At 41.9% G+C, this 13,782-nt stretch overlaps 1 protein-coding gene across 8 annotated transcripts in view; it reads left to right on the forward strand.

Moving 5' to 3' along the window:
* The window catches only part of YAP1 (Yes1 associated transcriptional regulator), a 98,603-nt gene that overhangs the window by 17,055 nt on the left and 67,766 nt on the right, over positions 1–13,782 (forward strand). The gene's annotated exons all lie outside the window — the stretch shown is intronic.

The raw sequence follows: 13,782 nt of genomic DNA on the forward strand, positions 1-13,782 counted from the left end.
ATGTCTCACGTACAGTAACTTTTTAAATGGGCTATAGTTTCTCTACTAGCCAAAAAAATAAAATTTCATGGTTTAGTTAGAATTTTCTTAGGATTAAAATTTTAAAAAGCCATTAAGAAACTTGCTGTACTGGGTTTGCATGGCAAGGTTTTGGTAGCAGGGCAGCTACAGGAGTGGCTGCTGCCAGAAGCTGCTAGAACCTTCCTTTACATCTGATAGGGCCAACATCAGCTGGCTCCAAGATGGACCTGCCGCTGGCCAAGACTGAGCCCACTAGCAGCAGTGGTAGTGCTTCTGGGACAACATATTTAAGAAGGAGAAAAATTTGCTGCACGATAGCAATTGCAGCTGAAGAGAGGAGTGAGAATATGTGAGAGAAACAGCCCTGCAGACACCCAGGTCAGTGCAGAAGGAGGGGTGAGAGGTGCTCCAGCTGCTGGAGCAGAGATTGCCCTGCAGCCCGTGGTGAAGACCATGGTGAGGCAGGCTGTCCCCCTGCAGCCCATGGAGGTTAATGGTGGAGCAGATCCCCACCTGCAGCCTATGGAGGACCCCATGCCAGAGCAGGTGGATGCCCAAAAGAGGCTGTGACCCCGTGGGAAGCCCATGCTGGAATAGGCTTCTGGCAGGACCTCTGACCCTGTGGAGAGAGAGGAGCTTAGGCTGGAGCAAGTTTGCTGGTAGGAGTTGTGACCCTGTGGGGGACCCACACAGGGGGCAGTCCTTCAGGAACAGACTGCTCCAGTGGATGGGATCCATGCTGGAGCAGTTTGTGAAGAACTGCAGCCTATGGGAAGGGCTCACATTGGAGAAGTTTGTGGAGGACTGTCCCCCAGAGGAGGAAGGAGTGGCAGAGAGCATGTGATGAACTGACCACAGCCTCATTCTCCACCCCCCTGTGCCGCTCAGGGATGGTGGAATAGAGAAAATTAGGAGTGAAGTTGAGCCTGGGAAGAAGGGAGGGTGGGGGAAAGGTGTTTTAAGATTTAGGATTTTTTTTCTCATTATCCTACTCTGATATGGTTGGTAATAAACTAATTTTCCCAAATTGAATATGTTTTGCTTGTGATGGTAGTTGCTGAGTGATCTCTCCCTGTCCTTATCGCAGCCTGTGAGCCTTTCTTTGTGTTTTTTCTTTCCCCTGTCCAGCTGAGGAGGGTAGTGGTAGAGTGGCTTTGGTGGGCAACTGGCATCCAGCCAGGGTCAACCCACCACACTTGCTCGGCCTGTTCCATGTACATAAGATGGTCATGTGCAGTGACATCCCATGTCCCATCTTGCATCAAATAAGTTGTCCAAATGACTGCTGTGCTCTACAGTCTTGTATGTGTTCAGTAACTCATACAAGAACTTGCCTTCCTGGAATACCTAGTTGACTTGTATCAGTTTTCTAGACTATTGCTTACTGTTGTGATCATATTTATGCAATTCTTTTTAACTCACTTGAAGCTCTGACAGGTTATTGGATGTGTAATACAGTAATGACATTGCAGCACATGACATGGCTTCTTAAGTGAACTATATGTTGTATGTTAAGTTATAATAGCAGGGAATCCTATTCAAAGTAGAAGAAATTGCTGTTTGTCTGTGAAGTCATCCTTCATATTTGTATTCTTGGTGTTCTGTAATTACGGGTTTCTGAACAAGGTAGATAAAACAGAAGAGAGAACTAGATAGAATGGAGAAAAACATAGTTCCATTGGGGAAAGTTTGTCTTGTGTTTTTAATGTGGTTTGATTTTGAAAAAAAAGTCTTACAGCACTAACTTCACAGCTGATTCCAGTAGTGGACCTACCAAGGTAGCTACATTTATACACATGCATGGTTGTTTCACCAGCAGTGATACTTGGTCTGTTTTGGGTCCTATTCTCGTTCTTATTGCTACAGTTAATCTTTAATTTTTCCCTGCAACTTGGTTGATGGAGAGCTTGTCATGGCACATGGGATGGGAATAAGGAAACCCATGGGAAGACAGCAGACCATAATTAGGTTAAAGATGTTCTTATGGTAGAACAGGTTGGATTTGAAGAGTGAAAGCAAGCTTTGTTTGTAGACTTTGTTTGAGGCAGACCCATGGAGTTTCACAGCTGCTGCTGTGCTGGCATAGTTGTGTAGTTACGTTCTGAACCCATATACCAGTTCTTTTCTGCAATGATACTTTGCTGCATGAGGGTAAATTAAGCCTTAAATCAGTGATGCCGCTAAAGAGAGATGCAAGTGGAGGCATTCCATCTGGCATAAGAATCCAGTTTTACTTTTGAGTCAAAACAAGCCACTACTCTGTAAAGTATTGCTGATGAATTTTGTATTGTTAGTCTAAAATTCAATATAATCATAAACCAAATATTTAATGTTGTTAGAGATTTTAAAATAATTTGTACAGTGTTAGTGATTTTTATCAGAAATGTAGTAGATGATGTAATCAATTTTAAAAAAATATTCATGCCTCCACATTTATAGTGATATTTTCCTAGACCAAGTGCAATTCTGGAGCCAGTAAACCAGTTTTGATTTACCTTTGGGATGTACTGAACGGATTTGGGGTTTAGAGAAGGGGCTTGTTGCCATGGGTTTTTTGGTTTTGTTCTTTGTTTTTAATTTGCTTATTTTTTACAATTACTGACAATACTATTCTCTGCAACGAAAACCATATTCTTACCATTTCTTATGGACAAATAGGTGCATTCTACATTATTGTTGGCAGTTTCAGACAGGATTTGATCCATTCATATTGTCTGTAGTAGATATATTTTAGTTTTAACTCAAGCCTATTTTTACTCTTTTATCCTGTGGCTTACTTGGATAATCATAGAATAGGTTGGGATGGAAGGGACCTTAAAGATCACCTAGTCCCAACCCCCCTGCCATGGGCAGGGACACCTCCCACCAGACCAGGTTGCTCACAGCCCCATCCAGCCTGGCCTTGAGCACTGCCAGGGATGGGGCAGCCAGAACTTCTCTGGGCAACTTGTGCCAGTGCCTCACTGCCCTCACGGTAAAGAATTTCTTCCTCATATCTGATCTAAATCTACCCTCTTTCAGTTTAAAGCCATTACCACTTGTCCTATCACTACAGGTCCTGGTAAAAAGTCCCTCCTCATCTTCCCTGTAGTCCCCCTTTAGGCACTGTCAGGCTGCTGTAAGGTCTCCCCGGAGCCTTCTCTTCTCCAGGCTGAACAACCCCAACTCTCTCAGCCTGGCTTCACAGGAGAGGTGCTCCAGCCTCTGATCATCTTTGTGGCCTCCTCCGGACTTGTTGCAACAGGTTCACATCCTTCTTGTGTTGCAGGCCCCAGAGCTGGATGCAGCACTCCAGGTGGGGTCTCTATGAGAGCAGAGTAGAGGGGGAGAATCACCTCTTGCAGCCTGCTGGCCACGCTGCTTTTGGTGCAGCTCAGGGTACGGCTGGCTTTCTGGGCTGCAAGCTCACATTGCTGGGCCATGTTGAGCTTCTCATTCACCAACGCCCCCAAGTCCTCCTCCTCAGGGCTGCTCCCAGGCTGTACAGGACCTTGCACTTGGCCTTGTTGAACATAAGGTTTGCACAGGCCCTCTGGATGACATCCCTTCCCTCCAGCGTATTGACCACACCACACATCTTGCTGTTGTCAGCAGACTTGCTGAGGGTGCACTCATTCCCAGTGTCCGTGTTGCCAACAAAGATGTTAAACGGTGCTGGTCCCAGTACTGAAGCCTGAGGAACACCAGTCGTCACTGATCTGTACTTGGACATCAAACCATTGACCACAGTTCTTTGAGTGCGACCATCCAGCCAATTCCTTATCTACTAGGCAGTCCATCCATCAAATTCATGTTTGTCCAGTTTAGAGACAAGGATGCTGTGTGGACAGTGTCAAATGCTTTGCACAAGTCCAGGTAGATGACTTTTGTTGCTCTTTCTTCATGCACCAATGCTGTAACCCCACTGTAGAAGGCCGCCAGTTTTTTCAGGCGCTGTTTGCCCTTAGTGAAGCTGTGTTGGTTGTCACCAATCACCTCCTTATTTTCCCTGTACCTTAGCATAGTTTGCAGGAGGATCTGTTTCATTATCTTGCTGGGCACAGAGTTGAGACTGACCAGCCTGTAGCTCCCCAGGTCTTCCTTGTAACCCCCATTTTTAAAAAGGGAAATGTTTCCCCTTTTCAGGTCTATGGGAACTTCACTGGATAACCACAACTTCACAAGTAAGATGGATAGTGACTTAGCCACTTCATCTGTGGATGCATCTCATCAGATCTCATGGTCTTGTGCACCTTCAGGTTCATTAGATGGTCTCAGATCTGATCTCCTACAGTGGGTGGTTCTTCATTGCCCCAGTCCTGCCTTTGCCTTCTGTGACTTGAGCGGTGTGGCTGGAGCACTTGCCAGTGAAGACTGAGGCAAAAAGGTCATTGAGTATATCAGCCTTGTCTGTGTCCTGGGTAACCAGGTCTCCTATTTTCTTCTGGAAAGGGCCCACATTTTCCCTAGTCTTCCTTTTATTGCTGACATACCTATAGAAGCTCTTCTTGTTGCCCTCGATGTCTGTGGCCAGCTTTAATCCTCTCAGGGCTTTTGCTTTCCTAATGTGGTCCCTGGCTGCTCAGACAATTTCTCTGTATTCCTCCCAGCTACCTGACCTTGCCCCCACCCTCTGTAGGCTTCCTTTCTGAGTCTGAGTTTGTCCAGGAGCTGCTTGTTCATCCATGCAGGCTTCCTGGCATTTTTGCCCGACTTCCTCTTTGTTGGGATGCATTGCTGCTGAGCTTGGAGGAGGTGATCATTGAATATTAATTGGCTTTTTTGGGCCCATCCTCCCTCCAGGGCTTTACCCCTTAGTACTCCACTAAGCACTGATCCCTGAAGAAGTGAAAGTCTGCTCTCCTGAAGCTGAGGGTAGCAATCCTGCTCTGTGCCCTCCTTGCAGCCCTAAGGATCTTGAGCTTTATCATTTCATGGTCACTGCAGCCAAGGCTGCCCTTGAGCTTTTGATTAACCTGATAATGGCTGAGTTGAATGATAAAGCTTGATTTACAGGAGAGACAAAGTATTTTTAAATGCTTTATTGAAATGTTACTTTTTAGTTCTTGACTCAAGCTTCTGAGCAGTATTCTTCTGTGGCTAGTTGCAAACATGCATTGTGAATATTAAATACAGAGTAAGGTAGTAATAAAGCCTAACTTTATTCTTGTCTTCCTTGAAGCTAAATTCTATTACAAACCTCCAGAAAAGAGATCCTTTTAGTTTTCCAGTTAATCTTTACCCACATCCTAGCAGCTGTGGTGATGCTCAGAAAAACTATCTGTTCTTAATGTAACATTCAGAGAGCTGATTGACTGCAATCCTCAAGAAAATTAGCTTTAAAAACCTACAGGATTTCACTCTTTAAGTTTTATTTTGAGGTACTTGGTTAAAAAAGCCAAACCAAAACAAAAAACTTGATTTGAGCTCCTGTAGATATGTAATCAGCATCTTCTGTTGTAGAATTTGTATCCCCATGGTGTTGATATAAGCACAGATTTAATTGAATGGAGTGCTCTGAAACATGGTGTAAGAGAGTCTGTTTCAGTGTCTTCAACAGAAGATGTCAATCTCCTGCTAGGAATATGTGGTGCCTCAATGGGAGACGGTGGAAATCATACAGATAAGTTGTTGTAACAAATTATTGATTTGTATGGGGTTTTTGGGGGGGAGGTGGTTATTGGGGTTTTGTTTGGTGATTGTTTTTGGTTTTGGGGTTTTTTTAGTAAATAAAACCAGGCATTACTATTTAGCTTAATATTAACTTCAAAACTAGGAAATAAAATAATGGGGAAAAGCAGTTCTTAATGAGCCATATGGAGAGAAAAGAAGATTTTTAAAAGTATTAGTGTTTGTCTGGCTTGTAAACTGAAATTGAAGGAGTTTTATTGCAGACATCTGTGTAGAGTTACCACCTTCCTGTTGCACAAAAACTAAACTACAGTGAGACAATGGTTCTTCCAATGCCACCAATACACATCTTAGTTAGTTAGGAGTGGCAATTAAACTAAAACTTTAATGCTGGGTAAGTATAATAGTTGGCTATAGTCCAGCATGCATTCTGTAGCTGATACTCAGAGGTCTGAGCTTGGTCTTATTCTAACAGTATGTGTAAACTTGGCTTTGCTGCAGTTACAAATTCAATGTGTAAACTAAATTCAGCTGAAGTCAGCAAGGTGTGTGTGTTTAGTGGTTTTGTGGCTGGATTTTTTTATTATTATTTTTTTCTGTTTGGGCTTTTAGCTTTTTCTAGTTAAAAAAAAACCACCCCAAACTCTACCTTGGGCACTAAATTGTGCTGTTAGCCAGTATGATATGTTATGCTGTCATGGGTAATGTGCTAATAAAAATGTTTTGAAACCAAATTTTGTTGCCTTTTGTGTAGTGTCTTTATTTTCCTTGTGATTTATTATAGTGAAAACCTCTAGCTGAAGATCTGAAATACTGTGGGCTTTGGGAGTAGTGTTGGGAGGAAGACAGCTTGATAGTTGCCTTGGATAGCTTGGACAGTCAGTGCATATAAATGTTTAATTTTTAAGCATACAGGCGCTCAACAGTTTCAGCCTGTTCAGACCTTTAACAGGGTTTAAAATCTGTACAAAACCAGCATCTTAGTGTAGATAATGTGCTGATCCTTCATTAAAACTTAATTTTAGTTCATTAACAGTGTAAATTTTGTACGTATTAGCTCAACTAATAACTGATGTGTGAGTGACTTTCAATCATAGAATTGTTTCGGTTGGAAAAGATCTTTAAGGTCATTGAATCCAACCCAGCACTACCAAATCCACCACTAAAACACATCCCTCAGTGCCACATCTACACATCTTTTAAATACTTCCAGGGACGGATGAACCACTTCCCTGGGCAGCCTGTTGACCACCCTTTCAGTGAAGAAGTTTTTCCTAATATCCAATCTCAACCTCCCCTGGTGCAACGTGAAGCTGTTTCCTCTTGTCCTTGCTTGTTACTTGGGAGGAGACCAACCCCCACCTGCCTACACCCCCCTTTCAGCTAATTGTAGAGAGCCATAAGGTCCCCCCTGAGCCTCCTTTTACCCAGGCTGAACACCCCCAGTTCCCTCACCTGTTCCTCATAGGACTTGCGCTCCAGACCCTTCACCAGCTCTGTTGCCCTCCTCTGGACATGCTGCAGCACCTCTACATCCATCTTGCAGTGAGGGGCCCAAAACTGACCCCAGGATTCGAGGTGAGGCCTCATCAGTGCTGAGTACAGGGGAATCTTCACTGCCCTTGTCCTGCTGGCCGCACTGTTTCTGATACAAGCCAGGATGCTGTTGGCCTTCTTGGCCACCTGGGCACACGGCTGGCTCATGTTCAGCCAGCTGTCAACCAACACTTCCAGGTCCTTTTCCACCAGGCACCTTTCCAGCCACTTTTCCCCAGCCTGTAGTGCTGTGTGGGGCTGGTGTGACCCAGGAGAAAGGACCCAGCATTGAGCCTGGTTGAACCTCATGCATTTGGCCTCAAGCCCATCAATTCAGCCTGTCCAGATCCCTCTGCAGAGCCTTCCTGCCCTCAAGCAGATCAACACTGCCACCCAGCTTGGTGTCATCTGCAAACTGACCGAGGGTGCGCTTGATCTCCTCATCCAGATCACTGGTAAAGATATTAAACAGGACTGGCCCCAGTACTGAGCCCTGGGGAGCATCACTTGCGATTGACTGCCAGCTGGATGTAACCCTGTTTGCTACCACTCCTTTGGGCCTGGCTATCCAGCTGACTTTTTTACCTAGTGTAGAGTGCACCATCCAAACCATCAGCAGCCATGAGCAGCCAGCTTCTCCAGGAGAATGTTGTGGGAGACAGTGTCAAAGGCTTTACTGAGGTCTAGGTAGACAATATCCACAGCCTTTCCCTCATCCACTCGGTGGGTCATCTTGTCATAGAAGGAGATCAGGTTAGTCAAGCAGGACCTGCCTTTCATAACCCCATGCTGGCTGGGCCTGATTGCCTGGTTGTCCTGCATGTGCCATATGATGGCACTCAGGATGATCTGCTCCATAACCTTCCCCAGCACCAAGGTCAGGCTGATGGGCTTATAGTTCCCTGGGTCTTACTTCCAGCCCTTCTTGTAGATCACAAGAAGCATCACACTTCCTGCCCTCCAGTCTTTTGGGACCTTCCTAATTAGCCAGGACTGATGACAAATGACGGAAAGTAGCTTAGAGAGGACTTCTGCCAGCTCCATCAGTACCCTTGGGTGGATCCCATCCGGCCCCATAGCCTTGTGTGTGTCTGAGTGGCGCAGCAGGTGGCTGACCCTTTCCCCTTGGTTTATGGGGGCTTCATTCTGCTCCCTGCCCCTGTCTTCCAGCTCGGGGGATGGGGCACCTGTAGAACAACTGGTCTTACTATTAAAGACTGAGGCAAAGAAGGTATTGAGTACCTCAGCTTTTCCTCATCCTTTGTCAATGTTTCCTCTGTCTTCCTAAGGAGATTCTCCTTAGCTCTCCTTTTGTTGCTAATGTATTTATAGAAACATTTTTTATTGTCTTTTACAGCAATAGCCAGATTAAGTTCTAGCTGGGCTTTGTCCCTTCTCATTTTCTCCCTGCATAACCTCACAACACCTTCGTAGTTCTCCTGAGTTGCCTGCCCCTTCTTCCCAAGGTCATAAATTCTGTTTGTTTTTTCCCTGAGTTCCAGCCAAAGCTCTCTGTTCAGCCAAGCCAGCCTTCTTCCCTGCTGGCTCACTTTGGGCACATGAGGACACCCTGCTCCTGCAACTTTAAGGTTTCCTTCTTGAAGAACATCTAGCCTTCCTGGACTCCTTTGCCCTTCAGGACAGCCTCCCAAGGGACTCTGTTAACCTGTCTCCTAAAGAGGCCAAAGTCTGCCCTCTGGAAGTCTAAGGTAGCAGTTCTGCTGACCTCCCTCCTTAGTTCTTCGAGAATCGAAAAATATCGTTTTGTGACTGCTGTGCCCAAGGTGGCCTCCAACCATCACATCACCCACAAGTCCTTCTCTGTTCACAAACAACAAGCCCAGTTGAGCATCTTCCCATGTTGGCTCCTTCCTGACACCAGCTGTGTCAGGGAGTTATCTTCCACACACTCCAGGAACCTCCTAGACTGTTTGCTTTCTGCTCTATTATATTTCCAGCAGATGTCTGGTAAGTTGAAGTCCCCCATGAGAACAAGGTCTAGTGGTCATGAGACTTTTCCCAGCTGCTTGTAGAATATTTCATCTGCCTCTTCATCCTAGTTGGGCAGTTTCTAACAGACTCCCACCATGGTATCTACCTTGTTGTCACAAAGGCATTCTCAGTAATAATTTGATCAAAGCGTGCTAAAAAGGAATTGGAGGAAGTAAAAATAGTTTTACAAAAGCAGAGTAGTTTAGGTCTAAAGTGGGGTATTGATAAATATTCTAGGTTGTTCTGTTTTTAAGTGGGACATTCGACACTGAAACTAGTGTACTTATGCCTCTGACCTCTGACTGTTACCAGTCCAGGTAAAATCAGAGTAAGCAGTTGTCCTCAAAAGTTTTGCAAATATACCTTTGCAAGCAAAAATTGCAGATGTTTTGATGATCTACATGAGTAGTATAAATCATAACAAGTGCAAGCTTTATTGAGAGAAGGGTGTTCACATAATGTTCATAACTGGAAGCACATCACAGTTTTGGGATTTTTTTAGGGTTTTTTTGGGTGTTTTGTTGTTGAACAGCTTGCAAGTTCTTGAAGCACAGCTACCAGCAAAATGGGCATGTAGAGCAAGGTAAAAATTCATACAGCAGGTAGGATGAGGGAGGACTTATAGGGAGACTGAAATAGAAAGGAACTGAAAAATAATGCAGAATTGGCATTTCTTAGTTTCTCCCTTGTGTTTAATCAAAGTTGTTGCACAAAAGCAATAAACTAGTTAATGATTTAGCTTAGGTTTAGGTAGTAATGACAGTTTGAAACGATAACTGCATGCCTGTCCAATATGGTGTGTTATGCTTTTCAGTGACAAAAGCAGCAGTCTACTGCTTTATTTCCTATAGTCAAGTTAGACTTGATGTAGAAGCCTAAGAGGAAGGTGGGCTTGTTTTGTGCTGTGTTTTTTGCTCAGGAAATACAGGTAGCTGTTTTGTTTGCCATAGGCAAAGCAGGATGGTGAAGGATACTGAGTGTCTGACCAACAGGAGCTGATGTGGGGAAACAAGAAACATGTAGGTGCAGGTCTGCTAGTAAAGGAATTTGTCGTGGTTTGTTCTTGGAGGAACTGATACTAACAAAGAATTCAAGCCTGTACCATTGACTTTCTTCAGATACTCTATTAGACATTTAAAAGTGTGAATAAACTAGTCTTTTATAAATTTAGTAACTAAAGTTCATTGGTTTTTTTTTTTTTTTAATCTCTTCTCTGTTCCTTATGTAAATAGTTACTGCAGTTATGGTTCAGCTCAAACACCAGAATAAATAAATGAAGTTGTTCCTTGCTGCACACAGCTCCTTTTTGATTTATGACTTGTTCTTCCAGTTGACCAGCTTGGTTTAACTGCTGTGCTGTGTGAAACTAAAGTAAACTTTGAATGCTTTAATTAACTTTCCTGCTATATGATGATAGAGCAAATAGTTTCAGTGTATGCGTTCATTACAGAAAGATGTATTCCGCTCATCTGTGAATCTTTTATTCACCCACATGTATAGAATTGGATACATAAATCAAAAGGTATATGATTTTATTCTAATCAGAGGTCAGAATTATAACACGTAAACACATTTTAAGAAATAAATGCCATTAAAATACTCAGTGTTCGATATTGAATTTCAATGATTGACACATCCTTGGAATGAGAGTGTATAGCAGTGTTAATACTTCGTGTAAATCCAGTCAGGGACTTTGTACACCATGAAATTTCTATTCTTTCCAAGTAGAAATTATCAAGTGTGCCTGAGATCTAAAGGCTGTAGTTCTTATTCTGAATGGTTTTTTATTTGAAGTAATTTTGTGTGTTTTTAATAGTCTTTGCAGAGTAACTTTATGCAGCTTAGCCAATGTGACAAAAATCATAAAGAGAGGAAAGAAATCTCACTTGTGAGTTGTGCACATTTTTTTATACTCTAGATTGTGACCTGTTTTTTCATTCTAGTAGCACTAGATATGCCATTGGTGGTAATGTCCCCCAATAACAACAGGAAAGAGAGAGTAAAGATTAATAACTTTAATTTCCTTTTTTAATACTGCTCTGTATCAAGATACAGGGCTTTTGATAGTACAGTTAATTGAAGCCAATTTACAAGTTTTCAGACTGAATGCTTCCTTCTTTGGTGAGTGATTTGTAATTGTATGTATACGTGCTATTGTATTTAGATTGATTACCAGAAGTCTAATACTTTTAACTCTTTATTCAGTCTGCTTCTGTTTGATGAATCCATTTTCATTCCAAGGTTAAGTTTTGCTTCCTTCCAAGAAACATATTGGGAATGTAGTAATGCAGTAAGGCTTCATATGAAAGAAAATGGGAAGAGTCTTAAGGATAATTTCTTTGATCAATGCTTATAGCATGCTGTTCAAAGACAACCAGTGGATTTCCATTGACTGTGGCAATTCAACCACTTCTTGTAAGGAAAGCCTGTGTGCTTAACATCTTTATTTTTTTGTTTCACTTTGACACCTCTGACTAAGTCCATCAGTAGTCATTTGCTGTGAAAGTATGTCGGTGGTGTAGAAGCAGCTGGCAGTTAAGTCTGCAGAAGCTCAAAGTTATGGTAGGTTTGATGATAAAAACAATTATGTATACACAATTCCATTGTTTGTGTGTGTCTGAGTGGTTTTATGTCTTTTTAAGCTGTTTAAATAGAGTTCATATTAACATACTGTGATGTTACAAGCCTTAGAACTTTTCTACTCTGGTTGCTTTTGCAAATCAAAATCTCAGAGCTCGGAGTTCAACCTGCTGTTGTTTTTACTAGCTCATCAGATTTTAAGCTTCATGAGTAAGTCCAACCTGGCTCAAAATTTCAAGTGGTGCCCTTTCGGGCAGATAAACCTTCCAGCAACAGCAAGAGGATTTGGAGACAGTAGAGGTGGCCGTCACCTAGTCTGACCTTCTTGATAAAGGTCAGATAATGTAATCCATGAATTTCACTGTTGACAATATGTACATTTATTCTTAGCAAATACTGTTCTATTTAAATGTTTACTTTCAGTACAGTCATGCTAAGATGATGCAAAAGAAACTGAGGATTGTTTCTGCATGGAATCAGGATAGGATTCTGAAATTAATTTATCTTTTGAGAAATTAGGCAGAATATTGGATCCATTTTATTAGAGAAATAAAGAAGTAATGGAAAATAAATGGAAATAATGTTTAACATTAACTTCTCTCTGTTGAAGGTATAAACTTAGTGTTGCTTTTAGTGCTCAAACACTGGAAAACTGAGTCTACTAAAATATAGACATCACTTTAATGGAAAGGAAAAGAAAAAGCTTGAATACTCCAATGGAAGTGAGATTTAAAATTTTAATGTCTGGTCAGAGAACATGGGGCAGATAAAAATGGGTCCCTGCAGTCTGTAAAGGCAGCAGCTTGCATATTGACTTTACTTTTCAAAGTCAATGCAATCTGTCCAAACACATTGTAAAGCCAGTTTTAATTGGCATATAGGAATTGGTTTGAAACTTCCCACCTTCTTGTGGAGTTAATTAGACAGTCATGTTTTATTAATTAATAACATTCAAACCAAAAATGAGTTAGTTACTTCACAGCTGTTTGTGGTAGAGAGAGGCAGTGGATTAAATTTGAAGCCTAGTTTTCTTGACAGAGATTTCATAACATTTCCCACACAGTACTTTACTTGTCTCAGGCTTCGGATAAATATGTGTCTAGATTTCTGCGGCTTCAGTAAGTGCCTGTTTGTTCACTGAACCTCTGGTTTGTAATTTCCTTTAGCACGACTTATCAAATTTGAGAGTTGGGTTATGCAGTGGATTGTAAGAATAAAAGTTGCACTTAGATTTATTTTTTTTTTTACCCACGCTTAGTGATCAGTAAACATGAAGATCGGCACCTTATGACACTTTGACAATGATTATAACTATTTAAAAGATAATACAGTAAAAGCATGTATCAACTATTTGAAAAGAATAAAGATGTGTGTGCTGATTCCGGAAAGAGAAACTGGGATTGATGTTTAAAAGGAAATTTGGTTCTCTTGTGGTTGTGCCAGTCTGATAGGCATGTAATGTTTCTTTCTTCCCGAGGGAAGCAGAGGAAAACAATCATATGAAGACATGTTTTAACAATGTCTTGCTCAGCACAACAGTGTTTAGCCATGTTTTAAGGAATTCTGGGAAGTAGTAAGGACTTGGACATTATCTATGAGACCAAATTATGAGAAATTTTGAATAAATTGTGTGGGGAAATACATGCTACATACTGAAATTATTATAAAACGTATTACTGCCTGAGGGTACGCTTCACAACAAAAGCATTAATTAAAAGCAGTATTATCCTGGCAAGACATGGAGAACAAGATCTGTTCTTGTAACAGAAGCGTAATTGCAGTCTTGTCAAAATAGCATTAGACCCTGTGGCAATTGAAAGAACATCTTTCCAACATGGCTTGGCTTTTTGGAGTCAAATTTTTATGCATTAAGTAATTTAGCAGCTTTACATCTACAACTTTTTCTTTTAATTTTTGCAGTCAGGTTGAATAATGATGTTTTTGAGAAGATGAGAAATAAGTGAAACAAATGGGACCAGATGCCCTTCAGCATGTTATTAAATGGAGTAAATACATGGATTTTGCAAAGCTGTTTTATCCTCC

This window comes from Falco punctatus (genome assembly GCF_963210335.1).
Source record: "Falco punctatus genome assembly, chromosome: 2".
NCBI lineage: Eukaryota > Metazoa > Chordata > Aves > Falconiformes > Falconidae > Falco > Falco punctatus.